The 12,140-nt window shown below is 46.4% G+C and overlaps 1 protein-coding gene across 1 annotated transcript in view; it reads right to left on the bottom strand.

Moving 5' to 3' along the window:
• Nucleotides 1–460, bottom strand: part of ABCC5 (ATP binding cassette subfamily C member 5) — a 66,365-nt gene extending 65,905 nt beyond the window's left edge. Inside the window, exon 1 of the mRNA XM_044673263.1 lies at nt 446–460. The gene's annotated coding sequence lies outside the window, so the exon portion shown is untranslated. The remainder of the gene's footprint in view (nt 1–445) is intronic.
• Between the last annotated feature and the right edge of the window lie 11,680 nt (nt 461–12,140).

The raw sequence follows: 12,140 nt of genomic DNA, 5'->3' as shown, positions 1-12,140 counted from the left end.
CGAGAATAAGGCGTGCGCAGGCGCGCAGCCGGCGGCCGGGAGCGGGGGGCGCGCGGGGGACGCGTGCGCGGAGGCGCCCTCGCTCTGGTTTCCTCCGCCCCTGCCTCCCCCAGACCCGGTCATGGCCGCGGACGCGGCGCCCTCTGGCGGGAGCGGCCGGTAGCGCGCTTTGGGCCCCCTCCTCCCTCCGGCTGCCCCATCCCGGCCCGGCTCCCTCGCGGCGCCTCGAGCCGAGAAGTCCGCACCCGGAGGCCCGAGGCCGCCAATTTCGCCGCGGGCAAGGACCTGGCCGGGGACCCGAGGAGGCCGGGGGCTGCTGCGCGGGGGGAGCCCAGCCTGGCGGCGGCCGCCCAAGGACCTCCCTTCCCGGCTCCGCCGGACTCACTCCGTAGACAGGCCTTGAGGCCGCCCTTCGTCCCGCCCCGGCCCGGCGAGCGCCACCTACCTGTCCCCACCAGCGGCCGTCAGACCGACAGCCGAGCATCAAGCCCGAAGCAAAAACAAGCCCTTATAGCGGCTCCGGCCGCCGATGCCGCCGCGCCGCGCCTGCGCACTGCGCCGAGCGCTCCCCAGAGCCTGCCGGGAAGTGTAGTCTCGGCAGGGCGCGGCCCGGGGCTCAGCGCGCCTTGGCAGCCCCCGGCGCTGGACTACACTTCCCAGGAGGCATCGGGGAGGGCTGGAAGAGGGGCCGGCCGCCCCGCCCCCGAGGCGCTCCGCCTCCTCCCCACCGAGGAAGGAGAGGAGGGCTGGCTGCAGGGAATAACCCTGAAGTGGGGCAAACGAACTCCTACCCCAACCGGGAGGCCGGACCATAATAGCGGGTCCCTCTCCCGTCCCTCCTCCTTCTTCTGCCAAAGGTAGATTCCCAAAGCAGAGATTGAACCAGTAACTCCCCCGGTCCCAAAGCTGCACTGGCTCCCTATTGCCCTTGGGATCTCCCTGGCGTTCTCTCCTCTCCTATGGTTTTTCGCTTCTTTTCCCACGCGTCACTTTCTGGCCAAACTGCCCATTCTGCCTTGTGACCTCGCCCAGGACACTCAATCTACCTCTTCCGTACCTTTTTCTGGGCTGTGCCCCTACCTAGAACGCTCATTCTCCCCACCTGGGGTTTTACCTGGCTTCCTTCTAGACTCCGCATCCGCGCCCCCTCTTTCAGGAAACCTTTTCCAAGCAATAGCTCCCAGGAGCAAGCATCCTTCCGTTGCTCCCCCAGCCCCATTATCCCTTATTTACTTTAGGGGGGATTACGTGTCCGGCAGCAGCGGGAGTCTGGCCACCTTCCAGCCAGTGCGGATTATTGTGACTCACCTGGCATCAGGTGCCAGCTAGAGGGAACTCCACCTTGAGAGGAAGGGGGACAGATGAGGTGGCTGCCTTATCTGGGATACAGGTCGCTGTCCACCTTGCGTTTGTTTGGTATCCTTTATGATCAGTTAAGAGACCTTCCCGAGCCAAATCTACTTGACGAGAATGAGGGGAAGTGAAAGGAGGAACTTGGAACCGACCAGCCACCTGGGACTGGCCAAGATCTACAGATTGATTGTTTTCCTAGAGATTAGATAAATGCTCGGGTCTCCCTTTCTCTTCCCTTTGCCGGGGCAAAACCCGGCGCCTCGATTACTCTGACCTTTCCCTTCCTCTGCCGACGAGGTGAAGTGGGAAAAGTCAGACTAGACCCAACCTCGGACACTTCCCAGCAGTGTGACCTTAAACAAATCACTTAACCTCAGTCTCCTCAACTGTAAAATGGGAATAATAACACCCACCTCCCGGACGGGGGAATCAAAGGAGGTAATATTTGTAAAGTGCCCGGCACGTAGTAGGAGCTCTATAAATGCTAACATGATTAGTCATTATTATCTCATCTTTTCTAGTAAATGGACCCTTTCCCTTATCTTCAGTCTCTCCCGATTACTTCCCTTAAGGCTTAATAAATGTTGACTGATTGATGACTGCCTCCAACCCCGCCCCCCACCCATTAAAGAAGCAAAGCCTCCATCCCTCCCTTGGCTATCCGCTCAGCCTCTTGGTTTCCTTGCCTTTCTGGCAGGCTCAGTTCCAAGTCCATCTCCCTTGAGGAGAGCCTTTGCCCCCAGCCCTGGGGCCAGCCCCTCCAAGGTTTCGGGCAGACCTGACTTTTCATGACCCCTTTTGGGGTTTTCTTGGTCGAGATTCTGGAGCGCTTTGCCATTTCCTTCTCCAGCTCATCGGACAGAACAAGGAACTGAGGCCACCAGGTTGCCTCCAAGCCTCTTTCCCATCTAGTCTCGATTTGCTTTGGGCATTTCCATTAGAATGTTGGCTCCTCAAGGGCAGGACTTTTTTTTGATTCCCTTCTCCCTATTTCCCCAGTGCTTGCATAGTAGCCCAAACCCAGGGAATAAGTGAGAAGTGCTTGTTGAGTGATCAAGCCTCCAAAAGTAAGGGTGAACACAGCAAGAGTGTTGGCCACCCATCAGTGAGTCTCTGGGACCCTTTCAGCCCTTCTGGGACTGGTGACACAGCCCCTCCCTTACTCAGTTAAATGACCAAATGGGGCCAATAGACTAACTCACATCTCTCAGCCTCAGGTTGTCCAAGTGCTATCATCCTCACAAGGACACTGGGGGAGGGGAGGTTCATTTTTCTAGATTAGGAAACTGAGGCTTAGAGACACAAAGGATTGAAGAGACCCAGTGGAAAGAGTCCTGGAGTAGGAAAGAGACCCAGTGGAAAGAATCTTGGAGTAGGAATCAAAAGACTTGAGTTCAAATCCTGCCTCTGCCATTCAGGACCTGTATTGACCTGAGCAAGTCACCTTCTCTCTGGGCCTCAGTTTCTTCATCTGTAAAATAAGGAAGGTTTCACTTGCTGAGGGTATGGGGAGGGTGATGTGATCATCCCTTCACTTTAGGACAATCACTGTAGTGACTGAATGGAGGATGAATTGGACTGGGGAGAGATTGGAGGCAGGCAAACAAACACCCCCTTTTCTCCAGCTGCTATTGCAATAGCCCAGGTGTGAGATGATGTCAGAGAGCAATGTCAGAGGAGAGAAGTGGGTGCATTTGAGAGGTGAAGAAGTCTAGAAGCCTTGGCAACAGTTTGGATATGGGAGTGAAAGGGAGGAACCTGGGCTGCCCCCCAGACTGTGAGCCAGATAAGGGGATTTCAGGATTCTCCAATATGAGTATGGCACATGATCATATATTACTTCAAGATTTTCCAAGTATTTTACTCAGGAGAGCTACACAGGGCCCCTTCAAGACCCTCATGACCTGGTCCTTGCTTTTGTCTCCTTTTTCTCCCTTCTCCCCCTTTTTTCTTTAAACCCTTACCTTCTTACTTGCCCAGAGTCTCACAGCTAGGAAGTGTCTGAGGTCAGATTTGAACCCAGGACCTTGACCTCTCCGGTCTCCAGGCCTGGCTTTCAGTCCATTCAGCTATTGAGCCTGGGAGCTGCTGAGCTGTCCTTCCTTCTCTCCCTCCATTCTGTCTTTCTTTTTCTTTTGCCCTACAGTGGGGGAAGGGATGGACCTCCCACCTGGGAGACAGGGAAGTAAAATTGTCTCCACATCAACATTCTAATGAGGACCTCCGGGGCCAATTTAGTCCAAGAGGTTCTGACTAGTTCCTCCCTTGTGCCACCTCTAGCTGATTCCCAGCTACTGTTCCCCTAACCATGGGGATTCAGCACTGCCTGGGCTAAAACAGCTTTTTCAGGCTGCCTCTGCTGGAATGAGATCTCTTCTCTATCCAAATCAACACTTGTCTCAGTCCCTAGAGTCTTCCTCCTCTCCTCCTCCTCCTCCTTCTAGGCGTGATCACTTACTATGCTCTCTTCAATCCTTTTGCTGTCAACAAACATTTATCTGGCACAGTGCAAGTGCTGGGGATACTGAGAATGCGTCTCCCCCAAAACAATGCCAGCCCCTCTTCTCAAAGTTCATGCTCGCAAATTAATAGGAGAGACAATCCGCACACCACTATGTGCAATACTGGTCCACATGTGAACAGGCCTTCCTGCATAGGGGCGAATCAACAGAGGAAGGACACTAGCATCAAGGTTTGGGAAAGTTTCCTTATAAAAGATGGGATTTTACTTGGGACTTAAAGAAAGCCCAGAGGCAGCAATAAGAAAGAAGACAGTTCTAGGCAGGAGGGACAGCCAGTAAAAAAAATGCCCATGAGGGAGATAGATGTAAGGATGGCAGGGACTGAGGCAGCAATAGTGGTAGAACATGAGCTGCCTGGAAAGCACTGAGGAACTCCTGGCTCAAGTGGTGAATGGGGGCAGCTGGGTAGCTCAGTGGATTGAGAGCCAGGTCTAGAGACAGGAGGTCCTGGGTTCAAATCTGACCTCAGACACTTCCCAGCTGGGTGACCCTGGGCAAGTCACTTGACCCCCATTGCCTACCCTTCCCACTCTTCTGCCTTGGAGCCAATCCATAGTATTGACTCCAAGATGGAAGGTAAGGGTTTAAAAAAATATATCAAGTGGTGAATTATGGGAGAAGAACCCAAGGAGCCATTATTCAGAGGATCAAACCAAGATCTTGCCCTTCAGTGTACTATAAGTCATGGGGATTGTGCAGGTGCAAGGGAGAAAGAGTGAACTTTCTAATGACCCAGAATTCTTAACCTCAAGGAGGTGGTAAACCCAACCGTAAGTCTGAAGAGACTCTGTAGGTCCTTAGAGGAAGTGGGACCTGCCAGAGGCATGTGTGGCTTTGACTCACTACCAAACCTAAGTTCTTCTCTCAGTAAAAGAGACCTCAAGACCTCAAAGGGTGGTGATCAGAGTTAGAGCAACTGTTTACAGGTGCCTGGAAGAAATAGGACTGACCCAAGGGAAGGTTTTCTTGACTGTCCTTAAAAGCTTTTTTGTCTTCTTTTGTGACACAGACACCTTTGACAGCAGTTTGGTAAAGCTTTTATAGACTCCCTTCTCAGAATCATATCTTTAAATGCATGAAATAAAATATGTAGGATTACAATGAAAAGAATGTTTAAATACAGTGATAAAATATTTTTAAAAAGCTTATGGACCTCAGGTTAAGAACCCCTGGTCTATGGGCTCATGCATACGTCCTTTCTGTGTTTCTTCTTGCCTATAGCAAGCTTTACTCCATGCCATGGAAGATTAATATTTGTAGGGAAGCTCAGAACCCCCTTGGCAAGAGCCAGAAGGAAGTCAAAGAGAAAAGTATTGATAAGCCCTCAAGATTAAATCCATTCTGCATGAACACAGAGCAACTAATTATGTTAACAAACATCCGATCTTTTTCTAAATTAGAATCATAGATTAGGGCTGCCAGGGACCTCCTGTCATGCTACCTCCATTTTGTTAGCTCTCATTAAAACCTCTTTCTCCAGAAGTTCATCCCTTGCCACTTTCTCCAATGCTTAGCCAATTCTACTCTCAGAGACCTCAATATTCAAGGCCAAGAGAAAGAGCTGGCAGAGGGGGCAGCTAGATGACTCAGTAGATTGAGATCCAAGCCTAGAGACAGGAGGTTCTGGGTTCAAATCTAGCTAGCTGTGTTCCCCTGGGCAAGCCATTTAACTCCCATTAGCCTAGCCTTTACCATTCTTCTGCCTTGGAACCAATACACAGTATAGATCCTAAGACAAAAAGTAAGGGTTAAAAAAAAAAGTCAACAGAGTCCTTACTCCTCACATCCACTTCTAAACTCATCTCTTGACATGATTACTCAGAAATCTCTTCCCCTCGAGAATTTACATTGCAGCAGGAACAATATTTGTCAGATAGGCTAGGCTAGTTTTTCCTTAAATGATGTGGAAACCATTGGATTAGGAGACGAGGGCGACCAGGGCTGAAGACACTGAAGCAGCTTGCTGGTGGCCTAAATAAAAACAAAGCCAGCCCAGGATGGCAAGAGCTGCTATTCCTCAGACTTGACTAATATGTCAGCTTGGCCAATACAGAGGAAGGAAAGCTGTGCTCAGCTGAATCAATGCTGTATCCTTGCTGGGTATCTTTCCTAGGCTGTGGCTAAGCAAACTTCCTTTTGTTAACTGTTTGCTAAGTGTCTAATTTTGTTCCATTTCTGAATCTAAAGTGCCAGGCTGGCCTGAATTAGGCCTGTCCTATACACAGTTGGTGACAGTCAGCAGTAGCAGCTCATGAAGGCTCACTGGAGTTGGGCAAAGCTATTGTAAAGGAAGATGCTCAAGGCTTGAAAGGTCTGTCAAGTAAGGGAAGAATTAGAATTGTTTTGTTCTCTCAAGAGAACGCTCTTAACATCCAGAGAAAGAACTGTGGGAGTAGAAACACAGAAGAAAAACATTTCCTTGATCACATGGTTCAATGGGGACATGATTGGGGCTGTAGACTCTAAATGATCACTCTATTGCAAATATTAATAATATAAAATGGGTCTTGTAAATACATGTTAAACCTAGTGGAATTGCTTGTTGGCTATGGGAGGGGAGAGGGAGAAAGGGAGGGGAAGGAAAGAACAGGAATCATGTAACCATGGAAAAATATTCTAAATTAATTAAATAAATAGATTGAAAAAAAAAGAATTGTTCTCACTGGTTAGAATGAGAAGCAATGGATGGAAATTATAAAGGAGTAAATTGAGGCTTGATGTCAGGAAAAAGTTCCTAACCATTGTAGAAATCTAAAAATAGAAAGGGTCTCCTCTAGAGGTAATGGATTCCCTTCTCCTTGGAGGTCAGATCAGACAAGCACTTGTTGGGGAATCCTTCAGGGACCAGATGGCTACTTCCAACCCACTTCTCAACTCTGAGACCCCTACATTTCCCTTGATATTGGCCACATGCTTGAGGCATCTCCCAAATTGCCCTGGAAGAATTGGCAAACAAAGTGTCTGTAGCTAGTTAGCAGTTACAGACAATTATACATATGCTCTGCATTTTTAAGAACAGTAACCAGAAGGCAAACGATGGCCTAAACTGGCACTGGATGATTTGGCCCATCATCTGTGATAGGCCTGGGCATCCTCCACAGACAGAAATTTGGGAATGTCCCAAGAGCCATGCTGAAGGAACTTCTTGGGACTTTTTGTATGGCATTTTAGAAGCTAGGGAGAACTGTGTCACATGGATGTGGTTGGAACCATTTAGTGAAAGGCTCTGGAGGAGGCTCTTGAAAGGACAATAGCTGATCCTCCCCAGGAACCCCAAGATCTTTCTAGAATTAGAGATAAGGACAAATGTGCCAAATGTATCCCAAGCAAATTGCTAAGGTTGGGTTGGGGAAATAGCAGCAATTTTTTTTTAAACCCTTGTACTTCGGTGTATTGTCTCATAGGTGGAAGATTGGTAAGGGTGGGCAATGGGGGTCAAGTGACTTGCCCAGGGTCACACAGCTGGGAAGTGGCTGAGGCCAGGTTTGAACCTAGGACCTCCCATCTCTAGGCCTGAGCAGCAATTTTTAAAAACATAAAAGGTCAGACAGCTGCCTCAATGGCTTCTGTGAATTATAATTCTCTTCTCAGGGTAAAGAATGTGTGACAGACCTTTCTAAATGGGTCCTAGGCTGGAGAAAAACTCGTTTATCACCACTACCACCACCACCATCTCAGGGCTCACTCAGGAAATATTCAGGTCATAGAATGGGGGGTCATTACTAGACCCAGGTTATGGCCCTTAGGGCACAGGGCAGTGGAATGGACAGTGGTGCAGGTCCTAGTCACAGTGAAGTTGTGGAATGTGCTCCAACAACAGTGGAGAGTGGTATACATCCCAGGGAGCAGGCACTGGCATAGGCAATGGAAAAGACAGACCAGCATAATAACCCTTTGCTTTCTATAATCTGGAAATGACTGAATCAATCAAGAGTGGCAAGTGGGATAGGGGGAGAGATTGGATGCTGGAAGCAACTGGATAAAAAGAAGAAGCTATCTCAGAATCCAGCTTGTGTGCTTTTGGGAGGTAAGAGTGAGCATAGAGTAAAGGAAAGTCAAAACTGTGGCAGAGAAGGGAGATTCAGAGGCTTTGAGGGCATTCTCAGAGAGGGCAGGCTTCCCGGGCTAAAGGAAAATCCCAAGAAAATGTCAATTCTGTCCCCAACTTCCCCTGCTGATCTATAGACACTGCGATAGGATCTGCTGTTTCGTTTGCTGGGAAACAAAATATTGCCCCAACCATCATGAAATTAGAGATGAGAGAGAGAGAGAGAGAGAGAGAGAGAGAGAGAGAGAGAGAGAGAGAAATAGAAAGAGATGGAGATGGAGATGGAGATGGAGATGGAGATAGGAGCATCACCTCCCTGAGGGTTAGAAATATTTCCTGAGAACTTAGATCAATTGTAACTGAATTCTAAAGCCCAAGAGGACAGAGCCAGGTGGGCCTTGGGGGCCATTACTCCCAGAGTCATGAAACAAGGAAACAATTGTCATAAGGTGTTATCCAGAATTGTCATAGCAACAGTTTTATAGAATCAAAGAACTAGAAAAAAAGATGCATCTATACACATATTCATGCACATATGTGTGTATATATGCACACATACATGTGTATGATGGCAGACTAATGAGGTCCAAAAATGCCCCCAAACTAAGATTGTGATACTAGCTGACCACCTGATCATGAGTGTTCATCCATCGTGGAAAACCCAGATTAGACTGACATCCTTTGTAAGAATCAACCCCACAGAGTCCTCCCCGAACAGAGACTTTCCAGAGTTCATAGCATTATGAAGCAATAGGGAGTGCGTGGACTTAACCTTTTATAATGTTCTCCAGAAGGTTCTTAATCTGCCACTCCCTGTACCAATGGAACCCAGTACTAGGAATATATGTTGAGATCAGGTTAAATGGTTCCTTCATCCATCTTTCTTATCTCCCTCTATTGGCATCTTGTTTTGCTCACTTATTGAGGATTGGGCATTGGACAGTAATACTTTAAACCTTTCTACTTAGACACAATAATCAACTTTGGTTAAAATGATTACTACGAGTTTGGTAATAACAATTACTATTTATCATTAACAAAACTCAACTATAAAGCAGTAATTAATAACCAATTTCATACTGTGTGACCCCGAGTAAGTCACTTTACCCTGTTTACCTCAGTTTCCTCATCTATAAAAAGATCTAGAAAAGGAAGTAGCAAACTATTACAATACCTTTGCCAAGAAAACACCAGAGTCACAGAGTCAAGACACAACTGGAAAATGACTAAACACAAAATCCATTAATTGGGCAATGATTAAACAAGTGAATATAATGAAATATTACTGTGTGGTAAGAAACAAGAAATATGATGAATAGCAAGAAGTATGAGAAGATTTATATGAAAGGCTACAAAGTCAAGTGAACAGAGCCATGAAGACAATATGCAAGATGATTATGGTATAAATAGAAAGAATAAGAAAAGAACAAAATGATCTAAACTGAATACTATGAAAATATCATGATTAAACTTGGCCCAAAAGAAGATCATAGGGACTTTAGAGGCCACCTAATCCAATCCTTTTATTTTACAGATAAGGAAAATGAGGCCCAAAGAAATAAACGCCTTACAGGTACTAGTAGCAGAAATAGTATCTACTCACAGGCTTCAGTTTCCCAAGCTGGCACTTTCTATGATATCACTTGTCTCCACATTTTTTAGGCTTTATTATTTTATTTTAAACTCCTCCAAGAAATGTTGAAAAATTTCCCAAAAGAGAACACAAGATATACAGAATTTGAGTTTGCCTAAGACCAAGAGGCAACTCAGGGCAATCATAAGAGTAATGAGTTTCTGTAGAAACTGGATTCCAGGTTATGATCTCATCGCTAAACCTCTGATAGAGCTAACCAGGAAGGAAGTTCCAGAACCGTTAAAACTATCAAAAGACCATGTCCATGCTATGGAGAAATTAAAATTACTCATTCTATCAGCTCCAGCCCTAGGTATCCCTGATCATGACAAACCATTCCTCCTTTATGTACACGAGGATAAAAGGATAGCCTCTAGTGTTCTCACTCAATCATTTGGAAATACCTTAAGACCAGTAGCCTATTATAGCTCAAAATTAGATTCAGTAATCTGTGGTATGCCAAGCTGTTTAAGAGCTATTGCTGCTGTAGCCATCATGATTAGAAAAGCATCATCCTTGGTATTAGGGGGTGAACTAAAAGTATTTTCCCCACACCAGGTGGAATCTACTTTAAGAAACACCACACTACAAGCGTTCACCTCCCAAAGACTATCACAATACTAAGCAATCTTGTTGGCTAATGAAAACACAACTTTTCACCAGCGCAGAAACTTAACTCCTGTGACTCTGATCCCAGATTTACCTCTGGAGAGAGAGTCTACATATCTGTGAAGATGCACTTAACACTGTGCATAAAACAAGGGCATATTTATACGATAAGCCCATGAAAACCCCTGATTTGACATTATTCACAGATGGATCGTCATACATAGTAGACAATCAGAGATATACCGGAGCAGCAGTAGTGACAACCTCTGAGACCCTTTGGTACTCATCATTACCATCAACCATGAGTGCTCAAGGAACAGAATTAGTTGGATTGATGCATGCTCTGAAGCTTGCCAAAAATCACAAAGCGAACATTTTTACCGATTCTCATTATGCTTTCACAGTTGTGCATCATTCTGGTGAAATCTAGAAAAATCGAGGCTTCATTACATCCAATGGCAAACAGATAGTGTATGGGAATTTAATTAATCAGTTGTTGGATGCAATCCAATTATCAGCCCAAGTGTCAGTCATTCATTGCAAGGCTCATACAAAAATCCAAGGGCCAGTGGAATCAGGGAACAAACGTGCAGATATCACAGCCAAATTCACGGCGAGGTATGGACCACTTACAATTCTGAACTTATCTTTGGTGGAGGAAGATGATCTCAAAAACGCATACTTCCCCAAAGGAAGCGAAGAATTGGAAGAAACATCACAGTGCATACTTAGCTAATGGAGTTTGGCTGGGGGCAAATGGAAAACCTATGTTGCCTACATCCCTGTATTTCACCTTCTGCGATGCACTACACCAAAAAGGGCATTATGGAAGTCTGGGCATGGCAGACTTGATAACTAGGTATTGGAATGCAAGGGGCATATATGAAGTTGCTATGAGAGTTTCACAGAGGTGCAAAATTTGTATACAATATAACCAGACAATTACAAAAGTCCATAGTCTGGGAGGCAAACCTATACACCATTCGAATGCTTACAAATTGACTACATAAACGATGCCAAGGAGTCAAGGTTACAGATATGCATTAGTTTTCCGGAACCAGCCGGATTCAACTGTGGGGGTCCGTGAAACAGCCACCTGAAAAGACCATAGGGAGAGGGAGGGAAACCATGCACGCAAGAAGACAAGGAAGTCTAATGGAACATGGCCCGTTTATTGCATTTGGCATCTCTTCTGTTCTAGTCCATCTGCACATAGACAGCTGGTTCTGAAACAATTCCCATCTTAGTACTGATTGTTTCCCATTTGTTAATGTAGACTCTCTTTTAGAATGTGGGTGTTAAATAACAGGTTGGTTTCAGTGGCAGCTTATAGAGAATCTGAGAAGTCAATGCACAGATACAACTTTGGGAGGTAATCAAGCGCCATTTTCCTTGTCAAGTCTCTCCTCCTCTCCATCTCTACCCCTTCTCCGAACCCAAACCAGTCACATCTTTCCTTTCTGTTTTTGGCACAAGACAGCGATGTTCCCAACATATTCACCGACTGTTCCCCATGCCTGAAATGCTCTCATCATTACCTCCTGACTTCCTTCACATCTCAATTAAAATCCAACCTTCTGCATGAAGTCTTTAGTAAACGTTAATGCCTTCCCTCAGTGATTACTGTAACTCCAATCTATCCTGTGTGTAATTTGTTTGTATATAATCGTAGGTTTATTTCCTCCATTAAAATGTGAGCTACTTGAGGACAATGGGATATTTTTGTCTTTCTCTGTATCTCTAGCACTTAGCATTGTGCCTGGCATATCATAGAGGCTTAATGCTTGTTGTCTGGCAAAAAAAAAAAAAAAAGAAGAAGGAGGAGGAGGAAGAAGAAGAAGGAAGGAGGAGGAGAAGGAGGAGGAGGAGGAGGAGGGAGAGATGAAGGAGGAGAAGAAGGAGGAGGAGGAGGGGGAGGTAAAGGATGAGGAAGGAGGAGGAGGAGGTGAAGGAAGACGAGGAGAAGGTGAAGAAG

This window comes from Gracilinanus agilis, chromosome 4, assembly GCF_016433145.1.
Source record: "Gracilinanus agilis isolate LMUSP501 chromosome 4, AgileGrace, whole genome shotgun sequence".
In the NCBI taxonomy this organism is placed as follows: Eukaryota; Metazoa; Chordata; class Mammalia; order Didelphimorphia; family Didelphidae; genus Gracilinanus; species Gracilinanus agilis.
The sequence above is the reverse complement of the archived record's forward strand: the minus strand, read 5'-3'. Positions and strand labels throughout refer to the sequence as shown.